The sequence below is a fragment of the Corvus kubaryi genome, unplaced genomic scaffold (genome assembly GCF_017639235.1).
Source record: "Corvus kubaryi isolate FWS band 111438036 unplaced genomic scaffold, C.kubaryi_AGA036_p1.0 37265, whole genome shotgun sequence".
Taxonomy (NCBI): Eukaryota; Metazoa; Chordata; class Aves; order Passeriformes; family Corvidae; genus Corvus; species Corvus kubaryi.
This window is the reverse complement of record NW_024581080.1, coordinates 3148719-3154718: the sequence shown is the minus strand read 5'-3', so window position 1 is coordinate 3154718 and position 6000 is coordinate 3148719. Positions and strand designations below refer to the sequence as shown.

Here is a 6000-nt window from a genome sequence, read left to right as displayed (position 1 = left end):
TTCAAATCTTCCTTCTTTCAGTTCAAAGACGTTTCCTCGAGTCCTGTCGCTCTCTGCCCGTGTCAGACCTGTGCCCCGGGTAGCGACCAGACCGGACGGCTCCGCTGTGCCCCGACCTGCCCGCGGGGCCGGGGGCTGCGGGGCCGGGGGCGGGCGGGCCTGCGGAACGCGGCGGAGCCAATGGCGCTGCCGGGGAGGAGCCGCGGCCCCGGCCCGGCCCCGCCCGCCGCCCCCCGCCGCACTCGGCCTGGGTTCGGCGGAGCGGCGGGAGCTGCGGCTGCAGCTGCGGCGGCCCCGGACCCCGGGGGAGCGGTCCCGGCGCCCGGCTGGAGCGGCCTCTCCGCGCCCGAGGCACCGGCCCTGGAGTCACTGGCCACCGGCCCCGGAGGCACCTGCCGGACCCGAAGGTACCGACACTGACCCGCCGGCTCGCGCGGGGGTTGTTGCGGGGAGCTGTTGATGGGAGTTGGAGGAAAGTTTGCAGAGAAATCAGAGCCTGTTAATAGCCGTGTCAGTGCGGGCCGTGGGAGGCGATCCGGTACCGGCTGGGAGCGGCGGCCGGGGCGGTTCGGGCGATGCCAGCGCTGTTGCGGATGGAGCCGGGATGCGGGTCCGACCCGTCAGGGAGCGGGCGGCTCTGCCCCCGTGCCGCCCCCAGACCCACGGCATTGGTCGGTGGTGACCGGCGCACGCCCTGCGAGGGGTCCAGACCCGAGCCAAGCCTAGGAGTGTTTTCCCGGTGGAGTTTTTACGGAATGCTGCATTCACCTGTGAGGCGGCGGCCGGAGGCAGCCAGGCCTCTGGGTGCAGGACTCTTGGGAAGCAGCCCCTGTGCTGGTGGTTGGTGCACCTCGGGGTTCTTTGCCGAAATGAACTGTGCACAGGCATCCCCATGGTCCGGCGTGGGAACGGGAGCTTCCGGGGCTGTTGGGATACGAGCGTGGATGTCTGTAGATGCAGGAAAAACAAGCCCGTTCTCTGTGTTGTTTGGGAAGTTTGGAGAACTTCCTAACCCAGCAGGGCTTGGAGACCAAAAGCTCCGTTGCAGAGAGGCAGCTGAGCTGCGGGCTGGGGCCGCCGTCCCTGGGGACAGCCCTGAGCGACTGCAGCGGCTGTTCCGGCCGACGAAAGGATCGGTCCGAGCAGCGCCGTGGGGCTGCCTGGCCCCACGTGTTGCACTGGGGGTGTCCGTAGGTCAGAGCCCAGCCAGAGCTGTCCCTGGCACAGCGTGAGCGAACTTAACCTGGTTTGGGCTGTGTGAAGGATCTCTGGCAACTGACCCTTGTGCTGTCTGGATTGCTAGCGGTTTGTATACCTCAGTTAGTGATACCGGACTTGGGCAGTGCCCCCCTGGTTCCTGATGCTAATCATGCTTGGGTGGCTGCCCCTGGGGCAGCCGTACACGCCTTTTAACCTCCCGCGATGGTAAAGTGACCTGAGTGGGTGGTATTTGATGAAGAACAAGATTTGCGGAGTGTTGAGTTAAAAATCATCAGTTTGCATTTTCTGCATGAGGTCGTGCTGTTTGCTCTTGCAGGAGCACGTGCAATCCCTCTGCAAAACACAACCACCGGCCCCGGAAGGTGAGAGGTGAACGGTGAGCAGGGGGATGCTGTTGGGGAAGAGCAGCTTGGAAAAGAGGACACTGGGCAGAGGGGCTTCAGCTTTGGGGCTCTCGTCATTCTACAGGAAGGGGATGGTTGACCTGGAGCATTGCCTGACACTTACTGCACTGTGTTGTGGGGCAGGGAATAGCAGGGGCCCGATAAACAATAAGAGGTGTTTTGCTAAAGGTTCTAGACAGTGACTCATCTACTGTAGGAAGGGACAAGAAGGAGAGGCAGCACAGGAGCTTTCTAGAGTACAAATGGGTCTTTCCCCCTTTTTTTATCAGAAGCAGGAGGTCAGGAATCCTTTCTTACTCCCAGAACAGTGTAGATGTGTAGGTTATAAACCTCGTGATGCAAGTGTCCGTGTACCAGCACCTCCTGCATCCCTGTCCCTGGGGAGGATCCTGCCTTCAGGCCACATCCTGGGGTGGGACTGTTACAAAATTTGGGGTGATTTCCAGCCCTCACAGTTGATATTATGTGATCATTCTTAGTCACTTCTGAGTCACTCCAAATAATTGATCCTTGTCCATACATTGCACCATGGTTCTGCGTGTGCCTGGCTGGGGTGTTTCAGAAGTCATTTCCCTTGGCGCTGAGTTGCTCAGTCTTAACTTTTCTTTTGCATCCAGCCTTCCTTCCTCAGGCTTTTCTGCCTTCTCCTGCCCTGGACAGCACAGAGGAGGTGCAGTGCTGCTGCCTTTCACTTTTCCAGGTGTACTGCACCCTGAGAGGCCTCCCCAGCTATTTGCAGCATTGCTGACTGCCCCCACTTGAAAAGGTGTCTATGTAAGGAGTTGTTTTGCTGATATTTGCCTGGATTTGTTTTATTTGCTGCTTCCAGTTTGCAGAGGAATTGGTGCAGCCAGTTGGTCCTTGCTGACTGAGCACCTTGCTCACAAGGAGCAGCTGGCTTCCTCTCTCTGGGGATTTATGGCTTCTACACCACCTCTCCCCCTTGTCATGCTGGGGATATACCTGGGAATGCTGATGGCGGAGCTGATCTGGTGGTGGATTTATAATCCCTCCCTGCAGGGAGGAAGGAAAGATCCCCAGGCCCCCCAACAGACAGCCCTCATGCCTCATGTCAGTGGTTAAGTGCAGATGACAATAGCGAGGGTTTACTGAGAATTATTCCTTTGCAAGAAGCAACTTTTGACCAAGAGTTGGTGTCTTTTTGAGACCCATGAGTCTCTAATCGTACCCTTTTCCATTGCAAGGTGTTCTTTCACAATTGGGCAGGCTCTTCAAACCCTCTAGGAAATGGCTGTGGGGTCTGAGAGGGGTCCTGGGGCTGGTCCTGGCTGGTCCTTGCCCTGTTGCCCCGGGCACTTTAGAATCTGGGGTTCTCGCTTTATCTGGGTTAAGCTCCCAAGGAAGGAGGTGTGACTTGAGATCCAGAACTGGTTTGAGAGATCGGAACTGGGCCAATTTCTAGGCCAGAACGGGGCTCTGGGTGTCCCAAGGGCAGATTTGGGCACAGAAACAGTTGAAGATTAAGGTTCTCACCTCCCTTCATTGCACAGGTGCCTTCTTCTGCTGAACGTGGAGGGGGTTATCTCCCTGGCATCTGCTGGGCAGGTAGCAGCACATATGGCAGGACATAGCTTTATTATTCCTTTCAAAGCATGAAAAACACCCCTTGCTGAGAGGTACTGGAGCTGTGAAATGCAGACGGGGCTGCCCCCAGGAATAGCAGCAGCCTAAGGGAATGGAGAGAAAGCTTTTCTTCTTGCCGTACCACCTCACCCTCTGAAGAGAGCGTTCACTGTGTCTGCATCCCCCAGAGGAAGGTTTAACAGCGCCAGGCTTTGCTGTAACCCTCAGGCACCATGTGGATGAGCCTGGATGGAGAAATGGCTGAATGGGACAGTGCATCTTTGCCTCTTCGTTTCAGTTCTCGTGCCATTTCCTGGATGCTTTGTTGGTACCACACTCCATGTCCCTTGCCCTCTGGGGAAGGCCATGCCAAACGCTCCTTTGCAAATCTGCTGGGATGCAGGGAGGCAGCTCAGGCAGTGTGCAGGTTGTGGGGCACCTGTGGGTGCTGAGGGCTCCCTGTACCCTGCCCAGGGCACTGCAGGGACTGACGTCCAAAGGCTGCCCTGCTCTGTCCTGCAGCAAGCTTGAGAGGTTTGGTTAAAGCATATATAGGAGTACATTTGTGAGTACATTTAAAAAGTCAAGAGGTAATAAATACATGTTTTTCTGGGTTGTGGCTTGTATCAGAGCTGTGCACAGGAAAACAAAGGGGTTTCTGGGGTGGCTCATGCTCTGCTGTCAGCTTGTGCCTGCTTAGCCTGGCTTGTGCACAAGAGCATTTGGGTCTTTGTGTTTCTGGTCACCTTGCAGCAGACGCAGGCAGTGGTTTCTGTTCTCCCTTTGCACCCTGTTCTGCTGACACCTGCATTTTCCTCAGCCCGGAGGTGTGAATGCTTTACCTGCCACCACCTCCTGCTCCTGCAGAGCAGAAGATGGCATTTTGCAGGGAACTAGGGGGAGCCATGCCACTCACTTCTTCCTTATTAACTAGAAAGGAATAAAGTTGCAGAGGGATCAGATTTTGAGAAAGACCCAGAGTTCCAAAATGCTCCCGGAGGATAGATCCCTAATTACTCTCTAATTGCATTAGAGTTTAATTTGTTGTTGTTTTTGCTGTAGTGTTCCCATTTTCCTCGACAGTTTGCTTTGTTTCATTAACTAGAAATGGCTGGAGATGGATATTTGCAGTATCAAGACTCGCGTGTTGTTGCAATGCTTGACGGGTTTTAGGCCTTTACTGTGCTGTCAGGGACATGGGTGACTTCACCAGCCCTGGATGTTTGGGACTCAAGCCTGGGGTGCAGTGCTCACCCAATGGCAGCATTTTGCCGATACATGGAGGTTTGGCCCTGGGAGTTTTGGTGGCTGTCCTGCTTCCAGGAGACATGGAAAAAGCTGAGCTGAGCTGTCCCCAGAGCAGCTTATGGGCAGCTGCTCTTCAAAAGACTTGTTTAATCCGTTTCTCCTGAGCACAGCAGGGAGCAGGTCTGGAAGTGAATCTGGGAAGCTTCAAAAATAGTTTTCAGGAGCTTCATTTAGAAAGCGATAGGGGAGAAGAATATTGCTGCTCTTAATTCTGAAGCAGAAATATATTTACTTTGCCTTGTTTAAGGGGAGATGGGGTAGAAGGTATAGTTAAGCTTAGACCTGGTTTTTGCCAATGCATCTTTGTTGGTTAAACAAATCCTGAAGGTGGGAGAGTATAAATAAACCTTTCCAGTCTGTCAGCATCAGCAGTTGAGGCCTTAGAGGTGTCACTTGTCTCCTGCTTTGATCTGCTTGCTTATATGTCACATACATGTTACTTGTGTGTGTCACAAAGGGCACCTGAGCAAGGTCCCCACTGCCTGTGAGCTGGCTGTGATGGAGCTGCATGCACAGCTCGCAGAAAGTGACATGAACATGAGGAGACATGGGGAACCGCTCTGTGAACTCAAAACTGCTCCTAAATTTGATCCAGCCACTTAAAAACAGTGGGTGGACCTGGTGGTGAAGTGAGACATTGGTATTTAAAGCTGACTTGAGGATGCAGCCAGAGACATGACACCCAGCAGTGAGCTGTGAAGGTGAGACATGCTCTGGTTTCAAAATTCACCGAGAAAATGGGAAAAGCTTGGAGTGCTGGATCTGCAGCACCTAGAGTGGTTTGTCAGAAACCCCCAGGAACGGGATGGAATTGAACACCCACTGCATTTGAAACCATAAATTAGTCGGTTAAACCCTCTGTTGTACAGAATGCTGTGCAAGCCCCTCTGTTATTTGATACATAATAAGCACATGTGAGCTGATTGTATTAGAGGCAGAAACTGTTGTGGCCTCGGTGTGTGACGAGGGTGCTCAGGCTGGCAGTTCCCCTGCTCTCAGCAGTAACCCTGTATCTCAGGACGCTGGTGGTGTCTTCCACGTCTGTGCTTGCCACCTCCGAGCTTCAGTCTTGGCTGCAGTGACAGCACGTGGCAGAGGGAAGCCAGAGTTTAGTTTGACTTAAAATGAAAACTAATTAATCAATTCTGTGTTTTCCATCCCACAGTGTCACTAGTGAAAGCATCAAGATGATAACTGCGGATTCAACTGCTCATTTGAAAATACTGAGCAATTAGACAAGTTTATGACAATATTATTTCCTGCCACCAGAGATGATTCACGATACTACTAATTGTAGCAATAATTAATCTGTCTAATTTTCAAGCCCACAGCTGTAGTTCATGCTAGTCTGGTGGGGACAGGAGCCACACAGAGTGTGGGGTCCTGTTATTGTCTCTATTTAATTATCAGAGGGTTTTACTGCACTTTCAGCTTGCTGTGCCTTTGTGAGGAGGTGTCGGGCTGCTCTCCTTGCCTGCTCCTG

General features: G+C 53.5%; 1 protein-coding gene across 3 annotated transcripts in view; it reads left to right on the top strand.

Moving 5' to 3' along the window:
• Nucleotides 1-250: 250 nt before the first annotated feature.
• ZMAT4 (zinc finger matrin-type 4) overlaps nucleotides 251-6000 on the top strand; it is a 48116-nt gene continuing 42366 nt past the window's right edge. For all 3 annotated transcript variants that reach the window (XM_042024941.1, XM_042024942.1, XM_042024940.1), the window contains exon 1: nucleotides 251-407. The gene's annotated coding sequence lies outside the window, so the exon portion shown is untranslated. The remainder of the gene's footprint in view (nucleotides 408-6000) is intronic.